The sequence below is a fragment of the Ictidomys tridecemlineatus genome, chromosome 5 (genome assembly GCF_052094955.1).
Source record: "Ictidomys tridecemlineatus isolate mIctTri1 chromosome 5, mIctTri1.hap1, whole genome shotgun sequence".
Lineage (NCBI taxonomy): Eukaryota > Metazoa > Chordata > Mammalia > Rodentia > Sciuridae > Ictidomys > Ictidomys tridecemlineatus.
This window is the reverse complement of record NC_135481.1, coordinates 65,684,706-65,711,326: the sequence shown is the minus strand read 5'-3', so window position 1 is coordinate 65,711,326 and position 26,621 is coordinate 65,684,706. Positions and strand designations below refer to the sequence as shown.

The following is a 26,621-nucleotide window of genomic DNA, read 5'->3' as shown; positions in this document are numbered from 1 at the left end:
AAAAAAAATAGTTCCAAAGTTTCTACAGGAGAGGGGATTGGGGCTGCAATCTGGGTTTAAGAGATGGAGTAGCATAGAGACTTGTCTTGAAGATGATTTTATATGGCAAAGTGATTCCCATCATCTGTTTTATTTGGGGTAGACAGTAAGGAAAAGCTAATGGAAATTGTTGAGTAGTCGAAGATACCAACCCACCCAACACAACCCCAATCCCCTTGGTGCTAGTATCAGAGGGTGAACAACTCATTATCTAATCCTTTTAAGTACTCTTCCAATCAGTTGATTAGTTAGTGACAGTCCTAAGTGCTAAGAGGTACACAGCATTGTAGGAGCTCATGAAAGAACGGCTGGTCTGGGGTAGGGCATGAAGGCAAAGATTTCTTAAGCAAGTACTAAACTGAGCTCAGAATAAGAGGTTATAAAGGGTGTGGATAAGCGGTGTGTTGGGACCTGACCAGGGTGGCTGAAGCTGGGGAAATCTAAAGGAGAGTGTCACAATGACGTTAGAGAGGTCTGATAAGATCTTATAGGGGCTTACTATTTTTCCCTTCAACCTATTGATAGGTGATCTTGAGTAAGTTTTCTTAATTTCCTCATCTGTAAAATGGGGGATAGAGCCAACTTGACAAGGCTGCATCAAGAATTCAAAGTTTCTTTGCAAAATGTGGCTTTATAAAAACCAGATTATCATTAGTGATTAGTCACTGATGACTTTTGTTTTACTCTCTTGAGAATGATAGGATGATTTTGGCAGGAACCCAGATAAGACACTCCTCAGCATCTCAGAAGGCTTTCTGTGCAGGGGAAGGAAGTATAGCTATCCTATCACACCAGCCCCGATCCTGAACCATTCTGTTCAGAGTATTCTGTGAGCTCAGCCAGGCTGTGTCCTCCAGCAGGCCTGGGAAGGACATTCTAGTTTCTGGGTGTGTTTTCATATACTTCTGTGCCTTCTCTGACTTAATGCATTCTAGACCATTTATTTTGTTGATATTTTTAGAAGTATGTTGGAATCAGCAACCCTTGTTTACATATACATGCATTTTTTCTAACTCAGTAAATTCATATTAATAGAATCTGTAGGCATCGATGAATCAACATGACATTTTGTGGTAGCATCACAAAACAGAAATTGTATCTTTAATTTAAAATTTTTGCATCAGTTTTATATGGTTTACAAATGACCAGTGGAGATTCTTTATTAAAACGGAAATCTGTGTGCTCTTTACCGTCTCCTCTTTTCATTGTCTCCCTTTCTAAAAGTTGGGTAAACACGCTGAAGCATAATTTTTAGACTGAGCCTGCTAACTACCCTCAAGATATTATTTTCAGCTGGGCACTATGGTGCATGCTTATAATCCCAGATACTCAGGAGGCAAAGGCAGGAGAATCACAAGCCTAAGGCCAGAGACCCTGTTTCAAAATAAAAAAGGGCTGGGGATGTAGCTTAGTGGTAGAGTGCCCCAGGTGGTTCAATATATATATATATATATATATATATATATATAAAATTGTCTCATAGTTTTTAGCTTTGCAAGAGTTTATCAAGTACCTCTCTTCCTCTTCCGTCACTTTCACACTTCTTCTGAATTCTGTGTGTTGATAAAAATTTAATTCAGAATTTCTCTGATTTAATGAAGAAGGAATAGAAAAAAAAATCTCTTGGGCCCTGAGATGTAGTGTTGGTTTAGATGCTTGCTAGAGGTGTGACGTAAATATGGGGTGGATTTAGCAGCACATAACAGAAAACTTGACCAGTAGTGCCTAATCCAATGATTGATTGATTGATTGAGTTACTTATGTACATAATAAAACATGAAATCTAAAACATGAATGTAGGAAGTTGCTGATATCATCCAGGACCAGGTTCCCTTTGTTTTTCCCTTTCACCATCCTTATCATATTGTAAACTTTTTTGTGTTGGTTAGTCTCCATTTGCCCTTCCACATTCTTTACCTCTTACCCCTACCTGGGCTCTGATTCCATTGGGTCTGGCAAATGGGAATCAACCATAAAATACTGTGGCTTATTGACAAGATGGAGGTTAATTTATTTACCCACTTTCTCTACTGGCAGTTGCTGTGTACTTTAAGGCTACAATTCACATGGCTTCTCAGATAGTTCCCACTGATTTCCAGTGACTATTCCCCATCCTTGGCCATTCAGTGCTGATTGTAACTCCTTACCTGTAGCTAGCCCCTGGGTGCCTTACCATCCCTTTTTGGTTCCCTTAACCCTGCCTACATGTCTGTAAATAGTCTTTTTGTTTGCTGTCTGGAAGTGAGCCATGCCATTGATGTAGACCAAACACATTATGTCTTTCCACAATGTCAGAATTTATTTAATAACAATAAATTTACAAGTTATACCACTTTCATTGACTGCTATTCACAGAGAATATCTGTAACAAATCACATACTTCAAACCATGATATGTATGGGTTACAGAAATGGTTTAAGGTGGGCTCAAAAAAATGAACTGAGAGCAAAGACAGATAGACATGCAAGAGTCATTGCAGGTGGTCAAATAAGATTACCATCAGAAGAAGTTATTCAGAGTACAGAGCTGTCAGAGCATAGAATAGGGTCTGACAGACCACAGTTTCAGAATGTCAGCTTGAGGTGTCAGCTTGGAGTGGGCTATGCATCCTAGTCCCAGGCAGGAGAAACCACACTGCCTGCCCTTGACCCTCCATGCTGTGCTGAAGCATAGACTTCCAGAAGCTTTGGCTCTTTTGGAATAGGGATGGGCTCTGAAGAAAGTGATATATAAGAGAGAGGAGCTGGATATGCAGAAGAGAAGGTATGTGGGAAGAACCCTTCTGGCAGTTTGCTGCCCTCTCTGCAAAGTATGCAGTTGAATGTACTCAACTTCTCAGAATGCATGAGAAAAAGTGGCTTTCAGCCATGTGTGGCCAATGTGGGAGTCAATCACTGGGTTCATATTTTTTATCCTGCCATTTGCTAGGTATGAGGATGCAAAATCTCTTTCCTTTTCATATATCTCAGGTCAGAACTCATGTTCTTTTATCACAGTATCAGGGAAAAGAAAAGAACCTGAGTCAGGGTTGCTGGCAACTAGTTAGTTCCAAGTAGCAGACGGACTGGAGGAAGTCCTTCCTCCACAGCCCATTAGCTATTAATATGCATTGGTTCTCTTATCCACAGGGAATGAATTTCAAGATCCTCACAAGACCCCCAGGGAATTTCTGAAACCACTGCTAGTTTTTACCCCTGTATATATTACTATACATAGAGTTTAATTTATAAATTAGGCACAATAAGATATTGACAATACAATTTAACAATATACCATAATTGAAAGTATTTAAAACTTATGAATTGTTTATTTCTGGTATTTTCCATTTAATGTTTTCAGAACAAAGTTAACCACAGGTAACTGAAACCACAGACGGTGGGATTACTATCATTGTTTTTGTTTTTAGTTGATAAAAAATGAATTTTTTCTCTTTCTGTTTTCCATGTGGAGATATAGATGCAACTTGAATCTAATTTTCCTCAGCTTTACCATGGTGGTGGTAACACCCACCTGACGTGTGTGTATCTTCATGTGCATCCACATCACAGAGACTAACTCAGAGTAGGTGTTCACAAATATTAGTGGAAATTGCACTCTCCTCTTTTCTACCTTCCTTCCTTTCATTTAAAATTATTTACGAAATGATACTAAGGATATTGGAGGGCAATCTATCTCTCTCCTTCTATCTCTTACTTTCCATCTCCTTACTATGAAAAATTTCCAACATACATAAAAAGAGATGATTTTAAAATATACCTTCATCATTGCCATCATTAAGATATAATAATGCTCAACATGCTATATTTGGTCTATCTATTTTATTTTTGCTGAAGCACTTTAAAACAATCTCTAATATAAATATCACCTCAAATGTATCAGTATGTATTTCTGTAACATAATGTTTTCTTCATACAATGCCGTTAATACACAAAATGAATAATAACTCACATAGGCAAGTAGAACCCAAATCATATTCAAGTATATGCCAATGGTCTTTTTATAGCTGATTTGTTGAAATCAGGATCTAAACATGGTGAAGAGTACGAGAGAGACACCAACTGCATGGGCCCTATTTACAGTTCTTAGAGTTCAGGAATTCTTTTGCTTTGTGCACAATGACTCAGCTTTGCTGATAAAGTGCACCCTGACATTTGTGGTTTTGGGCTGTCTGAAAACAACTCCAAATGGCCATGGCATTTAGCAATGTCTGTTAAGGCACAAATGTGACTCCTAGGCATATCCGAGACTGGGAGGTATTTGTCCCACTAGAGGATGAATGTAACCAAGAGTTGGCACTTGGCTTCTCAATGACACTTTTTTGTTCTCTCTTCTTGTTCTTCTCTGATTTTGAATTCCCTAGGCAGGGACAATTAAAACAAAATTAGGATAGGATCATTGATTTTTAAATTTTGCTTAGTAAGAACATAAAAAATATTTCCTATCACCATTTGCCAAGGTTTGGGTGTGTTTGTCCACCAAAAGTTAGTGTTGAAAGCATGTCCCTGGTGTGTCAATGTAGAAATGGGACCTTTAAAGAGTCATAACTGGCCCTCTGGGATGTCTGACTTCCTGTCTCAACATGTGACCTCTCCCTCTCATGCATACTTTGGCCATGGTGATGCCTTGGTCATGAAGTAATGCAGCCAGGGGAGCCTGCACCAGTACTGTGCTGTTTGGACCTTCAGCCTCCAAACCTGAAAGCTAAGTAAATCTCTTTCCTTTACAAAATGCTCAACCTCAGGCATTTTGTGTATAAAAAAAAAAATGGAAAAATACACCATTATTTCATAAGAGAAGGGACATTTACATACTGAAAGACAGGACTGACATTTTAGAATAAAGGAACATCTTTCCCAGGAATGATAGGTGGTCACCTTCTGATGACATATATATGCTCCATGGTTCTAATTTTCTCTTTTTGCCATAGGCTAGTGAGCACTTTGTTACAGTTTGGTATTTGGGAAGCATTTTCCAAGATTGCTTGGAGAGTAAAGGTTGTAGAATGATCAAAATGTCATCCTTTTTTGAAAAATAGTTGTCAAGTAAAAAAAAAATAGATGTCAAGTAGGAGATGAAACTTCTTGTAAGAGCTGAAAATGAAAACTTAGGATGTTGAGATAGGCATTGAAATGTTACTGTTTTGAACTATGGTTTGGGGGAGTGGAGCAGATATAAACAGTTCTATATTCTTATATAAGTCTGAAGTTGAATCAAGGGATATCAAGAATTATTTCTTGGGGCTGGGGTTGTAGCTCAGTGATAGAGTGCTTGCCTAACACATGTGAGGCTCTGGTTTTGATCCTCAGTACCATATAAAAATAAATAAATAAATAATAAAGGTATTGTGTCCATCTACAACTAAAATTATTTTTTTAAAAAAAGAATTATTTTCTTAAGTTTATTAGACTTCTCACACAACTTCCCCTTGGCTCCTGAGAACTTTTGTTGATCTTGCTTACTTTTTTCAAACCCACATTTCCATCCTTGTCATGTACTCCATTCTCATCATCCCTTATATGAGACCACAACAATTTTATACACCCTCAAGCCTTCTTTCATACCTTAGCAGCAATGCTAAGTCAATGAGTCCCCCATTTAAAATCTCACCCACTCTGCTTTACTGAGCTTCAGACCAATATGTCCAATTGCCACTCAACAAGTTCGCTTGAGTCTCTCAAACCTGGCTTCCTCAACCTGGCTCCTCCTCTTTCCCCCCCTGGACAAAATGGGGAAGTTGCTCATGCTAGAAAATGAACACATCCATCTTCCCTCATATTCATGCCACCACCTATTCCTGAAGAGTTTACTTCCAAATGTATTTCCAATTTGTTTACTTCATGCCATTACTACTACTGCCACCCAAGTCTAGGACACTGTTAACTCTTGCCTAGACTATTGCTATAATTCATCTTAATCCCCCATCTCTTTCATAACCCCTTCTAATCCATTCTTCACACAATGGCTTTTAACATGGAAATTATGTCACACCCACTGTTCAAAACTCTGAAGGGATTTGAGACAAAATGAAAAAAAAAAAACCTCTAACAGGTGCTATAAGGCCCATGTGGTCTACCCAATGGTAACTTTGTCTCAAGCTACTTTCTTCCCACTTACCATGCTTGATTGACACACACTGGAATTTGACTTCCTTGAACATTCATCCCTTTCCTGGCTTAGGGTAGGGAACTCATAGTATACCCTTTAATGAGAAGGTCCTTCTTCATTGCCTCCCCATATTCTGCCTGTTCCTCCTTCTTATAGTGTGGGTATTGAATGACCTCCAAAGTGGTGCTATTGAGAGGTGGTGAAAACTGAGGGGAGGGGCGTTGGAGGAGGTCTTTGGTCATTGACGGCATGTTCCTGAAGGGAACTGTGGGACCCTGGTGTCCTCTTCTTCCTCCCTTTCACTGCCTGGCTAAAAGGTGAGTGATTTTGTTTTGCCATGTCCTCCAGCCATGATATTCTACCTTCCCACAAGCTCAAGGTAATAGAGCCAACCAATCATGAACTGAAACCTCCAAAACTGTGACTCCAAATCAAACTTCTTTCTTTCTAAGCTGATTACCCCAGATGTTACAGTGATGAAAATTACTAGAAACATAGAAAATTGGTACCAAGGAGTGGAGCTGTCTTTGCTATTACTATATACCTGACAATATGGAGAAGCATTTGGAATTTGGTTTATAGGAGGCATTTGGAAGAGTTTGGAGGAGTGACTAGAGAAAGCCTAGAATGCTGTAAGCAGAACTGACAACATTCCAGAACAACTCTGGTTGGGGCTCAGAGGACCAGAATGCTGATGGGATTGTTGAAATAGTTAGGATCACCACAGGAACAAAAAGACAGATATACTCCTGAGGCTTTAACTCATACCCATTTGAAGTACCACAAAACCCAACAAGCTGGGGCCCTAATTGTAACAGGAACTTATTGAGAGATTGCTTTTACTAAAAAGCAATGACTTCAGTTGATGAGTAACTAAAGGAAGGATAAAAGATTGGTATCTGCCTTCATTTTATCTGTTTCCTTTACTACCTTAAACATTGAGTCAAATTCCTGCTCAGTTCTGCATGAAGGTATGTTAATCACTTAAGGTTATCTGTCTGAAACCTGCTAACACAAGGTTTATTAGCCCAGAACTTATCTAACCTATCTCATTCACCTTCAAGGCAATAGACACTAAGATAAGAGCAACTAAGATACCTTCAAGGGATACTCAACTGCCAGCTTTTATAGTGTCCTGACTCAGGCCCCCTGAAGTGATGCTTATAAGTCTTATGTCATTGCCCTATGCCTTCTAGGAATAAAACATAGCAGGCAGATTGTCCCTTGATGAGACTGTCCTCCTAAATAGGAACAATCACCTTAGGACAATCAAATTGGCCCTCCTTCCAGGATTATAGGTTTGACACAGAAATATCCTATAAAACAAAATGAAGATTGTCTCCTCCAGTGATAAGGACTTCTCCAGAGCCACCTAGCAAAACCAGAACTGAGATAACGATGAATAAGTAACCCAGTGTTTTAGTCAGCTTTTTTGCTATTGTAACCAAAAGAACAGCATAGAGAAGGAAAAGTTTATTTGGGTCTCATAGTTTCAGAGGCCTCAATCCATAGATGGTTGGCTCCATTTCTCAGGGCTCCAAGTGAGGCTGAACATCATGGCAGAAGGTTATAGCGGAGGAAATATGTACCTAGAAGCACAGAGAGGGAGAGCCTGAATGAGAGAGAGCACTGCTCACTAGGACAAAATATTAACCCCAAAAGCATTCCTCCATGGAGGAACCCACCTCTTCCAGCCACACTCTACTTGCTTATAGTTACCAACCAAGTTATTTCCTATCGAGATTAATGCACTGGTTAGGTTGAACCTCTTAGAACCCAATCATTTCATCTCTAAATACTTTTGCATTGTCTCATACATGAGCTTTTGGGGGACATCTCACATCTAAACCATGATACCCAATAAAGGGCTTGTCCCTTACCTTATTTGGGGAATCGCCTAATCTGTGTCTCAGTGCTGTCTCCCCTCTTCTTGAGATAACCCCTCCCCCTCACCCAACTAAAGCCTTGCCTATGTGAAAACCTTGACTAGTTTTCATTTCTATTGTCACTAGGCCAGAAGTTCCTGTCTCTGATATAAATGTGACTATAAAGGCTATACTGATGAGGTTGCAAATAGAAATGAGAACTTCACTGGACATCTTATCAGGGGCATCCTTTGTTAATACTTTTGCAAAGATTTTTACTGAATTGTGTCCAGGTTCTTATACTTTGTGGGAGGCTGAGCTTAAAGGTGGTAGACTAGTTTATCTGGAGGAGGAAATTTCAAGGTAAAAGCATTCAGGCAGCAGGGTGGGTCTGGTTGCTGTTAGGTAAATTTATAGTTAGAATCAGAACCAAACAGGAACAGAGCAGAAGGTTTCTGAAAAGGCTGCAGTTTGACCAAAAGGAGCATATGTAAAGGTGACATCATGAGGGTCCAATAGCTAGTCTTCAGAAAAAGAAACCAAAAAGCCAAGTGCCTTCCAAGGTACAATAAGAAAGATGCCTCAAGGGCATCCCAGGAATCTGCAAGGCTATCTCTGGAATCTGAGGTTCAAAGGTATAAAAATGCAGATTTGTTTGAAAGACTTTCTATTTCTTTAGCAAGGAACCTTGGGACTGCCTGCCTAGGACCACCTAAGGGAATTATTCACCCTGGATTTTTTCCCTAAGGTCATCTGGCAAGGCACTCGGAGGCCACTACAGGGGTGGTTCAAGCAGCCCAGTTATAGCTTATGCTGGTCACAGGCCTTGGCATTGTCTACCAGACGATGGTTTTACAGACATGTAGAATGTAAGACTTATGGAGTCATGGAGGCTTCCACCAAGATTTCAAAGGAAAACTTGGAAGGCCAGGCAGTGTGTTGTGAGGTGAGAATACCTGCAAGCAGCCCCTGACAGGGCAAAGTGTGGGGCTATGAGAATGAAGCCAAAGCTTCTGTGAAAAACCCAGAAGGGTAGAGGTAGTGGCAATGTGCATTGACCATCAGGTAAAGTTACAGGCAGCGTGCAAAGTCAGTCTGAAAAAATGGCCATTTGGGATACAACCAGAAAGACAAAAGAGGCAAGGGTGCCTAGGTGTAAGAACCCACATTCCACTACAGTGTGCTGTAGGTGCTGAAAAAGGAGATTTAGGATTTAATATTTAGCTGTTAGGTTTTGGTGGTACTTTGGGCTGATCTGTTAAAGGTGGTAGACCAGTTCCCCTGTTCCTCTCTCTCTCTTGAAATGGGAATGTATACTCTGTGCCCATCCACCAATGTACCTTGGGAGTGTGTTACTTTCTTTTTGATTTTTATAGGGGCTTCTAGCTGTATTCGCGTAGAGTCTTAGAATAGGCTTTGGTCTTGAATTTTTGAGTAGTTGGAACAATTAAGACTTTTGGGAACTTTCATGGATGGAATGAAGGCATTTTTATATTGTGAGATGGACATGGCTCTTTTGGAAATTGGGGCAGAATGCTACAGTTTGGAGCTTGAATGTTCCCAGAGTCCATGTGTTGTTAAAGGCTTGGTCCCCAGGGTGGGGCTTTTGGGAGGAGGTGGGGCCTTTGAGAGGTAGGGACTTGTGGGAGGCCCTTTGGTCTCTGGGGGTATGCTGCTGGAAGGCACAGTGAATTCTCAATCTCTTCTTCTTTTTCTCTTTCATTTCCTGGCCATGAGGTAAGTGATTTTGCTCTGCCATGCACCCCCACTATGATGTGCTATGTCATCACAGGCCCAAAGGACCAAGGCTGGGAACTTCAAAACTGTGAGACAAAATAAACTTTATCAGTTGACTATTGCAGGTATTTCGATCAAGTGACAGGAAGCTAACTAACACACTCCTCTAGATGATAAGTTCTCTGAGTACTTGTTGAACTATTCTGCCCACTGATGAATGGCCAGCATCTGGTACAATCCCTTGGTTAATCTCTGTTGAATGAGTGAATGACTGTTCCAATTAATATAAAACTTCCCCCATCCATGGAGAGGAGAGGCTGAATATATTTTTAAAATAAACAAAGTCATACTTTTGTTATATCACCTTAATTGATATTGAGTATTCAGGCCAATATTTACCTTTGTACTTATAATGATGGGCATTTCTCTGAAATAAAGTAAATCATATCTTGAGTGAGTGCTAAAATCAGCTCCATTTTATCTGTATTACCCAAATTGTTGAGGTTCCCGTAAAACTGCTGGAAAGAGTGATTACCCTGTCTTAGTAAAGTGTTAAATCTGTCCATTTCTGAAGGACAGGGACCTATAAGATGTTGATTAAAAAACACTAAATGTCTTATTAGTGCTGGCTGTTGAAAAGGCTAAAATCAAATACATGGAAAATGGCCCCATAAATTAAACCTACACCTTTATTGCAGTTTTAAAAGAGGAGTCACTATATTTGTGGAACCATTTCCTATAATACTTTTTAATAAATTCTATAATTTTAAGCTTTCTTTTATTTAGTGGAAATGAAATGTTTCTGAGAACCATAAGCCCTTTACTCTTTTTGAATGTTTTGTCTTAGTGGCTCACTCTTGGCATCACATCCTATTTGCTACTTATCTCTACTTTGTAATTTAGATTTTTGCTTTATGTTAATTTAGTCCTTACTTTTATTTTATGAATATGATTTTTCTCCTCATCTACACTTTAAGCTTCTTCTTCTTCTTCTTCTTTTTTTTTTTTTTTTTTTTGGTGGTGCTGGGAATTGAACCCAGGGCCTGGTGCATGGTAGGCAAACACTCTAACAACTGAGCTATATCCTCAGCCCCCACTATAAGCTTCTTATAAACAAGAAACCAGGTCTTTTTCTACTTCTGTATCCTAAGTGTAATATTCAGGGTAGGCAAAGTCATACAGCAGTAGTTAAGCACCTCAAGTCTCAGGGGCTTTATTTCCTTCTCTACCTACCTAACTGTGCGGGTCAGCAAAGGTACTCTGATCCTTGTGTTCTCTCAGGCACCCAAGTTGATGAAAGCTTCATCCTGACACCCGCTTCCCTGAGGAAGCATGAGGAACTCTGCTGCCAGCTTTTGAAGTTTCTGTCAGTGTGTAAAAGCGTATCATTCACGCACAGCCAGAAGAATGAGAAGTTGTACTCCATTTATGTATGATGTGTCAAAATGCGTTTTATGGTCATGTATAACTAATTAGAACAAATAAAAGAAGAAAGCACATCATTCCACATGTGTGTCACTCACTAGTACAGGTCCAAGGGACAGGCCTGACTTCAAAAGGGTTGGGCAAGGGCAACCTTAACAAGTGCTGAGAGAGAGGAGCCAGGGACACAGGATACACTGCAGCAGTGATTCACACTCCGTTGTCTGCTAGGTTCCAGGCTCCTGGTGAGCGTTCTGTATGTTTTTTTCACTAAAGGTGTAGGCTAACCGTAAAGGAGAAGAAAGTTGCTGGTTGAAAATGAAGGGCATATTAATTACAGTGTATTTGTACTTTCTTTCCTGATTTAAACTTTTAAAATCTGTAAGGGAACCCCTAGAGAATATTTCAAAATGAAGGACCCATGTGAATACTTGCCTTTATGCAGGAAATGCACTGATTAATCATTTGGTTTTCCACCCTGACCTAGTCAATGTTTCTGCCAACAATTTGAATGACTGCGGATGTTGACATGTAGAAAACACTTGCGGGCTACATGAACCTGGAAGCAAGTTACTGGAGTGAGTAATTTGGGTGATAGAATTATGAGCCAAAGCTGGAACCATGGGCTGGAATTATGAGTTCACTCTAAAGGGTCAATGTGTAATGTTTGAATCTCAAGAGCAGTTGCACAACTATGGGATGGCCTTTGAATAACACCATGTGAAAAAATCTCCATGGCTCTCCATGAACAGTGCTATTATTGAATAAGGGGATGTAGTGGCCAAATGAGCTGGAGGAATGTCAGTTTGTCCACCTGGGAACATGATACCCAAGAGAGGACAGGGCTACATAGACTGCTCAGGCAATGTGCAGAGGCTTGAGTTCGGTTTGGGATGTCATTCTTGGAGGGATCTGGACAGATGAGTCTGCTCAATGGAGAGTACCAAGATTATGAGTGCAACAAGAACACTCAAGGAGCAAATGAAGGAACAGGATCAACTTAACCTAGAGAATATAGAATAGACTGGGGAAATGTGAGATGGGAAGGCAATCTTTGGAAACTCAGAGCTTCCAAATAAAAGACGGAATAAACTTTTATTTTGTCATAGAAGACAGGACAGGAATAGGTTATAGGGACACTGATTTTGACTCATGGTGTAGAAAAGAACCCTGAGAAAGCTAAGTCTCATGTAGGTTATATTAGTGAAGAGATTTGTGAATCCAATGAGTACAGGGACCAGCTATCCCAGTTTGGCTAAGACTTGGGGTTTTTGTAAGACTTGGGATTTTTAGTGATAAAGCCAGGAAAATCCTAGGCAAGTCCGTATAAATCAGTATCCTATTAAAGATTGTCTTTAATCTCTTTCTCTAAAAAGATTCTGTGATTTCTAAGAAAGATATGTTGGTTTTTCTCAGAAAAATGTCAGGCCAAACAATGATTTTTACACAGCATTTTTGGTTACCAATCCCATACTAATTTAATCACACAGTATTTTTTGCATGTTGCTTGAGCAATTGTTCCAGATCTGTGTCTAAGATTTAATCATTGCTGGTAGATTCATGCCCTATAATTGTGTCACATAATCAGGTGAACATATCCCTGCAAGCCCAAAGTCATTCATTATATAAACGAGCATTTTGGAAATAAAGAGCTGCACCTTTCTTAAGAAATCACAATGGGTAATTTTTTTATTGTTCAAATTGCTGTAATTCTTAGATAAAGCATGAAGGAGATGAACAGCAGTACAGGCAGTTTAAAAATTCCATCATAATGAAATTTCACTGTGGTTATGCACAATGAGAGAGCTGTTTATGTTCAGCACATTCTTGTAGAAACTTTGTTCTTTTCTTTTGTTACTTGTTGTATTTGTGATTCTGTGGTAAACTTATTAAATCAAACTGCAACCTTGCAGTTTGGGATCAATGTTTGTGTTTTTTAGGAACAATACCCTCAACAAAGAGGCTTTTGTAGTTTTCTCCCGGCATTCTTCTTGGGGATATGCCACCTTTTCATTCTCATTGTTCAACTTCAGTAAAACCATGAGATAGTAACTGAGGCTTGCCAACTTCCTGAAGCCTTCCCCCTTGTAATATATTTGATAAAAACATGTAAATAGAGTCCTTTGAGAAGAGAAGTAACTGGTGAATGGGTTGTATTTTTGTCTAGTTGGTGATTTATGGAGGAGAGGGTGTCCTTTAAAGTTTCTGTCTTTACATCCAGTCCCAACAGAAGAAATACATGGAGATGAGTGAATTCTGGGGAGGCTCTGTTGGGATAGAAGGGTAGTGGCAATAAAAAAAAGTTGTTCTGGCCAAGAAGAGAGTAGCAGGAAACCAGTTGCTCATACAGACCCCTGCCCTACATTCTCCTTCCTTTCCCTTTGGAATCACACATTCTGGGAGTTTTTGGATCATACACCTGACTCTTCTCTTTGCACTCAAATAAAGATCACTCTCTGTTCTTGGACTTGTGCTGTCCACTTCAGTTGTTGGTAACAGGCTTACTATAGGACCAGGAAAAGAAATCTTGTAGTTCATGATAAATAAAATTCATAATGGATACAGTCTTAATAGTCTTTAATTGTATGCTCCTTTAATTCTTATCCATATAGGAGAGGCATACAGTTGTCTTATTCCCTGGTTGTATCACTGTGCATTCTGTGACTATGGTAGACTAAGAAACTCTAGTTGGGAACATAATAATACAATTTAGAAGGACAGTGATAGAGAAGATGTACATTTGTTACTAGAATATGCAATCCCCCACATATTCTCTCCAACCTGTTAAGTTCCACAAATACCATTCTGGAATATGAAACTGAGCATGGGTCTCTGTGCTCACCTTAACAGCCTTTCACATTGATTTGTGAAGAAAGGACTAAAATTTTTGAGTGGACACTGCACTTATGATCCAGAGTCTCTGAAATTTTTATGAATCAACCCAGTGGTGGAATATTGGAAATCCATTGTTCAAGTTCAGAAAAAGGCTTGCCAAAGGTAAATAGCACGCGTGCTCATCTATGATAATCAGCTTTATTTTATTTTGCAATATTTCAGCCATGTTTAAACACTCATGGGGATGTGCCTGCCCTTTTCCAGGTTTGCCTTTGAAGTTGTTTAAAGAGATAAAAGTGGATACCCCCAGCGCTGCCAAGTTAATTGCTTACATCTTCTTTCTTGGTACTCATTTCCCCTGGATCTAATGCTTTTCTTATACTATTCATATCGAGGTAAAAATTAACATCCCCCTATTATTTCCCATAATTAGGATGAAGATGACATTTGGTTGTAGAAGGAAAGCTATCCTCAAGAGAGAAATTGGAAAAGAGTATTAAGAAATAATTTTCTTGTGGGGATATTTATATTTTGGATGTGAGCTGTCTCCCCCAAATCTCATGTGTGAGACAATGCAAGAAGGCTTAGAGGTAAAATGATTGGGTTATGAGAACTTTAACCCAATCAGTGAATTGATCCCCTGATGTGATTAACTGAGTGGTAACTGGAGGCTGGTAGGGTATGGCTGAAAAGGTGGGCATTGGGGGGTATGGCTTTGGGGTAAATATTTTGTATCTAGTGAATGGAGTCTCTCTCTCTCTTTGTTTTCTCATCATCATGTGAACTGCTTCCCTCTGCCACATTCTTCTGCCATGATGTTCAGCCTCACCTGGAGCCCCGAGGAATAGAACCAGATGTCTGTGGATTTAGACCTCTGAAACTGTGAGCCCCCAAATAAACTTTTCCTCCTCTGAAATTGTTCTGGTCAGATCTTTTAGTCACAACTGCAAAAAAGTTGACTAAAACATGGTAAAATAATATAAAGAGACTTATTAGTGTTGGGTCTAAAAACTCAGTATGGGGACTGGGGATATAGCTCAGTTGGTAGAGTGCTTGTCTTGCATGCACAAAGTCCTGGGTTCAATCCCCAGCACCACAAACAAAACAAAACAAAACAAAACAAAAAAACTCAGTACCATGAGGATGATGTGCATAAAGGACTCAACAGTGTTAAGATTGCAAGAGAAGCTCTCTGGCAGGAGAGTGGGGGTTGGCTCCTGAGACAATTGGTCTCATGGCCCTGCTAGGAGCTGTTCCTGTCTATACACTGTAGCTCTTGCTGTGCTGTCCTGTACTGGATGTGATGTGATCTCACAATGACTGTGACTGTCCTTTTCAACAAATAGTGTTTTAAATTTATGAAAATATCAAAAACTGAATGTTACTGATTGGATTTATACAACCCTTCAGGAAATTCTTCTTTCTCAGTATTTACCCAGGGCATTCCTGAGCTCATCTACTCTATGTTGCTGTTCAACTGCTGTCCTCATCTGCTTGGTTCTCTCGGCTGCCCTGTTAGTGTGACGTTGTACATTGCCACCCTCCCTGACACTATCCATGCCTTCATCCAGGCCTCAATTGATCATGTTATGAATCTCTCAGATGGTTCTCCTTTTATTCAACTGGCATCAAAGCAAAATTATCCTAGGGGCAGCCAAGCTGTTTTTCCTTTACTTGCTTTCGAAAGGCTTTATAAAATAATAATGTGTATAATTTGCAGTTATGAATTAATTATGGTAGGAGAAACAGTCACTAAATTACTGTTTGTTTTATAACTTTTTTTCCTCATGACATCCAACAAATAACTGAAATAAATCGCTAATACTAGCACACCTTTTTATTTATGCCTGTCTTTCCTACGTAATCCTCAAGCATAAAACAAATGCATGCTCCATCTGACTCTCCACTGTACCCACAAAATCAGTTCAGGGCCTTGTTTTCTCTTGGACTCCTAAAGTAGAAAGTTAGTTGTAATGTCTGAGGCCATCAGCACAGCTATGACAGGCAGCTCATCTCATTTGTGTTTATCCTAATACACAAAGGCACTGCAGAGACAGCAAGGTTTAATTCTTGACCTATTTGATTCAGAGAGAAAGAATCTTAAAGAAAAAAATACAGCATTGGGAAGAGATTGATTTTTCACTAGAATTGTTTAGAAGGCAATGAACTGGTATAATTCCTTAACATAAAGCCAAATCACTCTGATATGCCATCCTTTCAACATTTATATCCTAAAATGGCTTTGTGTTGTAAACTGGGATTATGGTATATTGATTTTGTTATCACTCTAGACTCTTAATAGCCAAATCATTAAGGGAATAATTAGCATGCTGTCTATGTATTCATAAATTACAAATTTAACTCTGGACACATTTATCTTCAAACAAATTGATATTGAGTCTACAAAAGGATTTTTTAGTTTTTTTTTTTTTGGGGGGGGTGATTTTAAAAACTGTCTTGCCTTTAGGATAGTCCTTACTTACCTGTGGTTTGCTTTCAGTTACTAAGATCAGTGTCAAAGTGTGAAAATGGTAAATGAGAAATTCCAGAAATAAACAATTCATAAATTTTAAATTATCTATGATTATAAACAGCATGATGAAATCTTGTGTGTTCCCTCTCCAGCCCACCCAGGATTCAAATTATTCCTTTGTCCAGAGCATCCATGCTGTATATACTACCCACCTGTTAGTCACTTAGTAGCTGTCTCAGTTATCAGAACTACTGTTGTATAGGTAACCGTTAATTAGTAGCCTAATGTTGCATCATTTCATTTCATCACATAGACATTGTATCATTTTATCACATAAACATTGTTTCATTTAATCACATAGACCTCACAAGAATAAGGGTAAATATAGTACAATAAGATATTTTGAGAGCAAGAGGGGAAAAAAAGAGCACATTCACATAATTTTTATTGCAGAACATTATTGTGATTGCTCTATTTTATTATTAGCTATTGTTATTAATTTCTTACTGTGCCTAATTTATGAATTAAATTTTATCATACCTATGCATGTATACGGTAAAGCATAGTGAATATCAGGTTTAGTTCTATATGCAGTTTCAGGCACCCACTTGGGGTCTTGAAATGTGTCCCCTGCAGATAAGGGGAGAGTACTATAACTACACTTCTGCAACATTATTTTGGCTATACAGCTTTCCATCAGATGACATATATAACTCAACTCTTGACATGATTCATGGTCTGCATTTTCAGTGATATTACTGGTTCCTCCAATCCAAGTGTTTTTCTACTTCCACAAAGATTATTTAGCTTCTTATGGTTCAAGTATGGCAACTTTTAGCAAGAGTTTGATGTGGAATCTAAAAATCATTTGTTTATTCATTGATTGATTGATAAATATTTATTATTTAGTGTATAGTAGGTAGTTTTTGTATTTCTAGAGAAATTAAGCAATATGTGGCAAGAATACTAAAAATATGGATGATCTTTGTTCCAATTTTTGTACTTTTAGAAATTTATCATAAAGAAGTAATCATGGCAGATAGATTTATGTACTTGAATGTGCATTGTCATGTGGAGAGCAAAAGAATGGATGTGACCTAAATTTACAGCAGTAGAGAAATAGTTGAAATAATTGTGGCCTATCTATAATGGTGAAATGTTTTTCAGCCATTAAAAATGTTATTCTCTAAGAGTATTTAAGAATGTGGGAATTGCTTGCAATAGAATGTTAAGTGAAAAAATTAGGCTATAAAATTATGTGTACAAGATGTGATCTAACATATGTACAAATCAAAATTCTTTCCATAGGAAATAAAAGAAAATACCAAAATATGATTTGTTTCCTCTACTAGCTTGATTCCTGCTCACTTCTTTATTTCTTCTTAAATATTAAAAATTATCTATGGAAAATATGCATTACTTTTGTGATTAAAAATGTTTTAAGCAGTTAAATTATTCATGGCTTATTTCAAAAAATGGAGCACCTTTTATTAGAATCATTATTTTATTTAGTTAAAATGAGATGCTTCAGATATAGATTGATGCCATAACATTGTGGTGATGCCAAAAATTTTTTGGAGTGTTGTTGTTTTTTAAAATGTTTTTTAAAAAAGTCTTTTTAGATATAGTAAAGTATATTTTGACATACTAAACATAAATGGAATATATCTTATTCTAATTAGGATCCCATTCTTGGGATTGCACATGACATGGAGATTCACTGTTGTGTATACACAAATGAATGCAGGAAAGCTATTTGTGATTCATTCTATTGTCTTTCCTATTTCCAACCCCTCCTTTCCCTTCATTCCCCTTTTCTAATCCATTGAACTTCTTTTCTTCCTCCCTCCACCCCTTGTTGTGTCTTAGCATCCACATATCAGAGAGAACATTTATTTGACCTTGATTTTGGAGTGTTCTTTTTCTTTTACTTTTTTAACTTTTTTCATTTTTTAAAAAGTTTTTGGCGTGTTGTTAATGAAGGGCAACATGCCAAGAACTAGGGGAAGCATCACCAATATACCTTACACACTTGTTCTTCAGCCTAAAGCAAAACTCTCCTGCAATTTTGTCTGTACTCTGCCCTTGCACACCCATCACAGATCCCATGTAGCCTCTTGTCACCTGTTATCCATTTTTTCCCCTCCTGTATTGTTCTAGAACCAAGCACAGTACCTGATTTATAGCACTCAAAAAAGTATTGAGTGCATGAATTCAGAATGAATAATTAAAAGCCAGTATTATTTAGTCACCTTCTGAAACCTCTAATATTCAAGTGTTCTTTTTTTAATTTTTAATTTTTTCATTTGTTTTTATTTTGGGGGGTGTTGTTAATGAAGGAAAACATATCAAAGCTGGTAAGTTGGACTTGATGGAGTGATAGCTTAAGAGAGGAACCACTCAAGTCAGAATGTGGGATGGAATGTGTCATTACAATTTCCATGAATGTTATTGATGTATTGTCCCTATCTTTTTCTCCCTGGTTGGCTTGTATATCACCTATATCAACCTTCACACTCTCTTTTTTTGTGGGGATTGAACTCAGGAGCACTCGACCACTGATACATATCCCCAGCCCTATATTGTATTTTATTTAGAGACAGGATCTCACTGGGTTGCTTAGAGCTTCACTTTTGCTAAGGCTGGCTTTGAATTCTAGATCCTCCTGCCTCAGCCTCCTGAGCTGCTGGGATTACAGGTGTGTGTCACCTCAGCTGGCCAACCTTCACACTTTCTAAATGAGAACTGTTAAGCAGAAAGGAGTCAGCCTGCTCTGTATTCCTGCATTACTTGATCCTGAGCTCTGGTAGAGCTGATCCACTTCTAAACATTGAGCCACCTTTTTAGGGTGGTTTGGACAAAGTTGCTAAGTCCTCTGACCTCAAAAGCCCAGTAATAACAGAACAGCTATATAGGGGAGAGAGACTATTCTTTCTTATGTGGCAGCACAAAATGATGGGTGACTGGGCTAGAAGTAGGGGCCTTGCTAACAAACATCTGGCCCTGTGAGGGCTCTGGCTGCTCTCTGTCCTTGAGAAAATGGCTGGAACACAGGACTTTTTCTGTTAACTGCAAATTCCATTCCTATGGTGTAGGACTTATTAATAGGACACAGGTCACATTCTGCCTCCCAGTGCATGCCCACAACTCCTGCTTGAATTAGTGGGAGCTGTGGGTTCACAAGCTGAGGGCAGTCTGGTTTCCTTAGATAAAGTAGTGTGTGTGTGTGTGTGTGTGTGTGTGTGTGTGTGTGTGTGAGAGAGAGAGAGAGAGAGAGAGAGAGAGAGAGAGAGAGAGAGAACAAGAATGAATGAATTGGCCTTCTCCAAGGGAAAAGACTAAGGACATTACTGTCTGTACTGGGAAGCCCTTTTCTTTGCTGTTATGAATTGCTCTACTAATAGAAAGAATTAACAAGTACTCCATTGGTCATAAATCCCATTTAATATTCATGCCCGAAATAAACTGAGCTCTTGCCTTAATCTGGCTTGCTGACTGTTAACTTCTCAGCCCCAGGGAAAGGATCATTCCAATGGAATCTCTTCCAAATATCTGGAGAAAAGGGAATGGAGGTGGAGAAAATGAAAAGGCTGATTCTGCTTTCCCAGGAGATTAATTAATGCCACTGCCTTGAATCACTTTGTGGCGAATGGCTCATCCTGGGTTTCTGAAGCATCTACCTCCGGTTAACTCAGGTCATTCAAGGTCACTATGACTGGCTGTCCTCTCTGAAGTGTCTCTCCCTACCCCCCTGGGTAAAGCTCAGTTTCTATTTTGTTTCCTGATTAGGCTGCCTTTTCTGCAGGGGGTTTTGAAAGATTCTTCTCTTTGATATTCAGTTTTCTAGACTATTGCCAAGAAGCTACTTGTATGGTCCAGACACAGGCTGACTGTGTTCCTTCATGAAGGGATTCTTCATGAGGGGTGGCAGAGAATTTGCTTTTATGATTTGACAAAACCAAGCCGACAGTAGATGTGTTATCAGTACTCTCAGCCAGTGTAGGGCCCCAAAAAATCTCTCTCTGTTGACTCCCACCCTCTTACTCCAAGGTGAACTTTATTACCCAGATTCACTCTCTCAAATTAGTATAATTTAAAAATAATTTTTGATATAAATGGAAATAAATGTCTGTGACCTATTCTTTAAAATTATTTGAAATATTCTGTTCCTTTGCTTTTACATAATGGATTTAAAATCATATTGTCAAATTCCAATCAAAATTATTTTTGGATGGGTTGCACTTTTACTGAAGTTTTTCATTAATTTAGAGAGTCATCCTCTGCAGAATATTGAATCCTCCATTACATGATGTTGTTTTCTATTCATTTGGTTTTTCTTTCATATCTTTCCAGAAATTTTCATAATTTTCTCCATAAAAGTCTTATGCATACTATTCTAGTGTATAATTCAGTGCCTGGTACATTGTAGATACTCAGTAAGTTCCTATTAAATGAATGCATTTTGTGCTAATGTGAATGGAATAAAAGTGCAACAAATTTTTTTATAATGATCTTTTGTCTAGCAATCTTTCTGATATATTTTTCAATTCTAATATGAATTCTGTGTAGATAATAACATTGTCTGAAAATCAGAGGTTTTTTTTCTTCTTTATAATTCTTACACATTTAATTTTCTTTATTAACTTATTTTTACTTGGAATAATCTCCAATACCTTGTTGAATAGACACAATGATAGGGCTAACCATTTCTTCTCCTGAATTTAATGGAAAATTTAAGTCACTATAATAATATGTCTACTTATAATAGATGCCCATTATCGGATTGAAAAAGTTTCCTTCTGTGACTAGTGTTCTAAGTGCTTTTTAAAAAATCATGAGTGGATTTTAAATCTGACTAAATTCTTTTAAAAGTTTTCTTAATTATTAGGTGTGCTAATAATTTATTAGTATTCTTGGCATTATTCATTCTTCATTATTTACATAAAAATGGCAGAAGGGAAATGGTGAAATGGTTAAGAACACAGGCTCTGAAATTAGACTATTGTTCTGCCATTTCAATTATTATATTGGGCATGTCACACTCCCTATGCCTCAGATTCCTTACCTCCAAATGGAGTTACTAATTGTATCCACCACATAGTGGTTTTCTGGAAGAAATTAACTGAAATAATCCAAATAACCTCTTAGAACAGTTCACAGTGCCTTGTTGAACATTTAGTTTATATCAGTAGCTATTCTTCTAATAACATTGTTTTTTAGATTCTTGGTATCAAGGTTATAATAGTAACTAAAAGGAGATTGAAATAGTTCTCTTTAATTTTCTTACATAGTTTATATAAAGCTAGGATTTTATATTCATTGAAACTGAAGTAGAACTCATTAATAAAAATCATGTAGCCTATTGGAATCTATATGGATTTTTTTTCTTGCTATTCTTGGAAGAATGTTAGATTCTTGATTACTTCTAGTGTCAATGTTGGCAAGTTTATCTAAAAATTATAAATGTAGTTCTCAAAATTTGGCTTCATAGCATTCACTTAAGATTTTAAAAACCTCTATTTCATCTGACTTCAAATGATGATCTCTTTTCTAACCATTAAAAAAATGTATACCATCTCTTTTTCTTGATTGAGTCTTAACCAGAAAATCATCCACTTGATTCACCATTTCAGGAAAAAATAAAACTTTTATTATTTTTGTCTATTATTTCCTTGTTTCTTCCCCTTAGTTTCTTTGAGTTCTGGTTTTTCCTTTCTAACTTCTTGCATTGAATGCTTAGCTCATGGTTATGGTTTGCATATGGCTCCAGTGTGGTAAAGGCTTGGTCTCTGCTGGTGGGAAGTGGAGGAAGCTGGAGGAGGTGGGTGGGGCCTAGTGGAAGATGGTTAGTTGGGCATTCTGTCCTTGGAAGGCATTAATGTTCTCAAGCAACCCCAGGTAGGTTTTCTCAAGAGTGGGTTGTTATACAAAGAGCAAGCCCAGTCCTCGAATCTCTCTGGTTTACCATCTTGCCATGTGGCCATTTCCCTTTCCCCTTCTCCACTGTGTTGTTGTGTTGCAGTCAGGAGTCCCTCTCCACGATGCCACAGGTGCTCCTGAACTTACAGAACTGTGAGCTGAGTAGATATCGTTTCTTTATAAAGTGCTACTGATTTGTGTCTGGCCTATAACATTTAGCATAATGTCCCTCAGGTTCATCCATGTTGTCACAAAAGGCCGGATTTTTTTTTCTTTTTAAGGTTGAATGTTATTATTATATATGCCTATATGTATATTTATATGTGGAATTTATAAAGAGAGGTTTTTTTTCACTTTTAATTGGTGCATTATTTTTGTACATAGGTGGGATTCCTTCTAACATATTCATACATGCAAACAATCTAACAATGTAATTTGACCAATGTAATTCCTGAGTATTTCCCCTTTCTCTCCTCTCCTCCCTCCTCCTGGTCCCTTTCCTCTATCCTACTGATCCTTCTTCAATTTTTATAAGATTCCCCCACTTTTCCTTTCCTCTTTTTTTCTCTTTCTAGTTTCTACATAGAACCATGAATAGGTTTACTTATTTCACAGATTTGGAGGCTGAAAGTCCAAATGACCTATTACAGGCTCAGCAGTCATACTGGGCTATGCTACCTCATGGTGGGAATGGCAGTGGTGGCTGAGCCTGTGTGAACCAATGATTACATCTCAAATCAGGATTGGGGGTTGCAGGGTGAGGCCATATTCAACCTTTTGTAACAGCCCTCTTACAAGAACTACAAAAGAAACCTCAGGAGAACTACCTTTTGACCATGTGCTCACTATGACCTAAGGACCTGGGAGCCATCTATGATCTGTGTGTATGAACTGAGTGACTTTCAAGCCACTAGGCAGGGAAGCCCAGTCTCAGGAACTCCCAGGTGGAATCCACTGGTTAGAGGATGCCTAATTCATGTCGGTGCCCTGTTGTAGCTCACCACTCAAGTTCAAGCACAGCCTCCCGGAAATGGATGTAGCTTGCCAAATGCCCACCAACCTGTTTCCTGAAAGGCCCCTGCCACATTGAGAAGCAGGCACCAAAACAAGACTCCTCCTGCTGAAACCTTATCCCTTCCCTTGTTGTACTCCCCCTTAAATAAAGAATCAGACCTTTTTCAGTTGATCCATTCCAGTTCCCATCGGGAGTGGAAGATCCATCAAGTGCTCTGCTTTTTAAATGTAATATTTGGCTTTGTCTTATTTCTTACTGATTATTTAAGACTTTTTATTTTCCTAGGAGGCTTATTACCTCCTGAGCAGGAACCTGTTCTTTTAGGGTACTGATCACCCCCGCGATATACCTCACACTGGGCTCACCTCCTGAAGTTTCTACCACCATCCAGTAGTGCCACACAGGAGACCAAGTCTTTGATATATGGGACTTTGGGGAGCATTCAACCTCCCAGCCATAACACTCACATTTTCTTCATCCATTCACGAGCACTTTCACTTTTTAGACTCACATCTTCTTCCATTTTCATGTTGTTGTGACTACTATTTTCATCTATTTTTTATAACTTCCCCATTAGGTGTTCATATTATTATGCCTTGTTTATATCAATTTTTATTCACATCTATTACCTACATCCTGGTATTTGTGTTTGGCATTGCATCTTACTCCTTTGTTCTGGATAAAATTTCCTTCTTAATGAGGTGTATTTTTCAGTAGGTAATTCAGTGAGTATCCGTGAATAATAAATTCTCCGTATGTTCATCTACAAATGTCTTTATTCTGTTCACTCTTGAATTTTTAGTATAGTTAGGTATAGAATTCTAAATTGATAGTTAATTTCTCACAATAGTATGAAAATACTGTTTTGTCTTCCTGTGGAATATATTGTTGCTAATGGGAAGTCTGCTGCCAATCTAGCTGTCATTTTGTTATAATTTGTCTCCCTATGTTTGCTTGAGAGATTTTCTATTGTTTCTGATATGTGGCAATTTTCCCAAAATAAGTATAGGAAAAGATTTATTTTTATTTATCCTGTTTAGTATTTGTTACATTTTCATTTTGAGAAATTATATACCATTCAATTCTGGAACAACTTTAACCATTATCTTACTTCACCCTCATTCTCTTTATTTCTATTTTTCTGGTCACACATTTTTGCAACTTCATACTCCAATCTTCATATCTCTTAAGTAATTTCCCATCTCTCATCTGTGTTAGTCAGTTTTCTGTTGCTGTAACAAATACCTGAGATAAATTGTCTTAAAAAGAGGAAAGATTTATTCTGGCTCACAGTTTCAAAGGCCAGTTTTGGCTCCCAGTTCTGTGATTGGTTGACCCTGTTGCTTTGGGGCCTGTGGCAAGGTAGCATATCATGGTAGAAGTGCATGGTAGAAGAAACTGCTTACTTCATGGCAGCTGGGAATGAAAAAGAGAGACAGGAAGGGACCAAGATCCCAATATCCTCTTCAAGGGCCTGTTCCCAGTGACTAACTTCCTTCCCCTAGGCCTCACCTCCTAGAGGTTCCACCATCTCCCTGTGGCACATAGTCCAAGGACCATGCCTTCAAAACACAGGCCTTTGGAGGACATTCAAAAACATTTTTTTAAAAAATCTTTCTTGGCTATATTTTGCATAATTTACTTAGATGTAGTTCCTCTTGAACTGTAATCCTTTACAACTTTGAGCTTCTAATTTTAAACACTACTTTTTGTTCCTAAAAATTCTATTTTTAAAATATCGCTTTTTCATACTTTTATTACTTGATTAAAAAAAACTTTATCATATAAAATATACTATTTTTTAAAATCTGTTTCAGTTCTATTCTCTCCTGTTACTATGAATGACATTTTTCCTATATATGTATCTGTTGACATTCTTTCTTGGTAGTTTATCCCTTTCTTTTGTGGATGATAATACTTTAGTTTGAGTTCGTTGTCAGTAGGTTCCACACCCCCGCCCCTTTGTGGGATTTCTGTGTACCCCCACCCCCTCCCTTTGTGGGTTTAAGTGTCCCTACATGAAATAGCTAAAGCATGATTTCAGGAGATTTTAATATTTCTTGCTATAGGAGTCCTGGTTGCAACAACGAGAGAAGAGCTAGCAGCAAGCAAGAAACAAATTTCAAATAAGAGACAATAAAATTGATGGAGTAAGATCCTGTAGAAGGTGAGAAACTGGAAGATGAGGATCTCAAGTATAACTTTATCAAGCAGGTTCAAACTGAGTGGATGGTAAACTGGTGAAAAACAGAGACATTTTGAATCAAAAAGTAGAGATGAAGTCCCCAAGAGGCCATCTACCCTTTTTGGCATGGCAAGAGATGTGTTATCTGTATAGGTAAGGTGATCAGACAGACACCTGTCTGAAGAGACCAGTACTGTTAGACATGACATTGAGCAGCAGGAAAACTTAACCAGAAAAATTGTTAGGAGTGAGGGCCAAGGGAGGGATTATGGAACACAGACAGGCAGGATGCAATCTATGTGCTTTGGTGACTTGTCTCACATTCCGTGACAATAATGGGATAGGGGAAGAGAGTTAAGTATGTCTTGGATTTAATGATTAGCAATCCAGCTGAAGGAGGGGAGGGACAAAAGGGCAGTTGGGTCAGATTGGGGAAGATGCCAGCTAGTTTGAAAGAAAAGGAAATAAAATGCTAATACCTTCCCCTCTCTCCACCTGTGGCCAAGGTTACTTTCCTCCAGGGAGGGAGTTGTTCCTCCCTACAAGGAGCTATTACTGAATGAATGACCCCTGGGCCACTTGCCTTCCTTTCTGAACCCCTGGGTGGCTTCCTTTCTGCCCTGGGCTGACTTCTCCTTTTGGTCAGTAGTCACCTAAGCAGGATGGGGGAGTAGACAGCAAGAGAACAAAGGGAATCTAAAATGTATAAGAGGGGCAGGACACCTCCACTTCCCATTTCCCTCAGACACCCAACTCTGGGGCCTCTTCTTTTTGGAGAAGTCTGTTAAATAAAACTTGCTGTCTACGCTTGCCTCAGCATTTCTCAGGTGTTCAGTCTTCACATGGGGAAACAGGACTCAGCCCCGATTCATGTTGATTCCAAATATGATTAATAGATCATATTTGGAGGTATCACTGAGATTGTCACCAAGGTTACCTCCTTCATACGTACCCCACATCTCTGAGTTGCCTCAGTCTCTTTCTTTCCGGAGGACAATAATGGGCACCTGTTGGCTAATTAAGTGC

The 26,621-nt window shown here is 38.5% G+C and overlaps 1 long non-coding RNA gene across 2 annotated transcripts; it reads left to right on the top strand.

The window, feature by feature from the left end:
• The first annotated feature begins 7,184 nt into the window (after window positions 1-7,184).
• On the top strand, window positions 7,185-26,098 carry LOC120886839 (uncharacterized). Of its 2 annotated transcripts, XR_013439003.1 has the most exons (5): window positions 7,185-11,746; window positions 14,019-14,165; window positions 14,268-14,593; window positions 14,827-14,885; window positions 25,480-26,098. It is a non-coding gene; the product is annotated as an uncharacterized LOC120886839 (long non-coding RNA). The 2 variants fall into 2 exon arrangements; XR_013439004.1 differs by lacking the exon at window positions 25,480-26,098 and having other exon boundaries at window positions 14,827-14,919.
• Window positions 26,099-26,621: the final 523 nt, after the last annotated feature.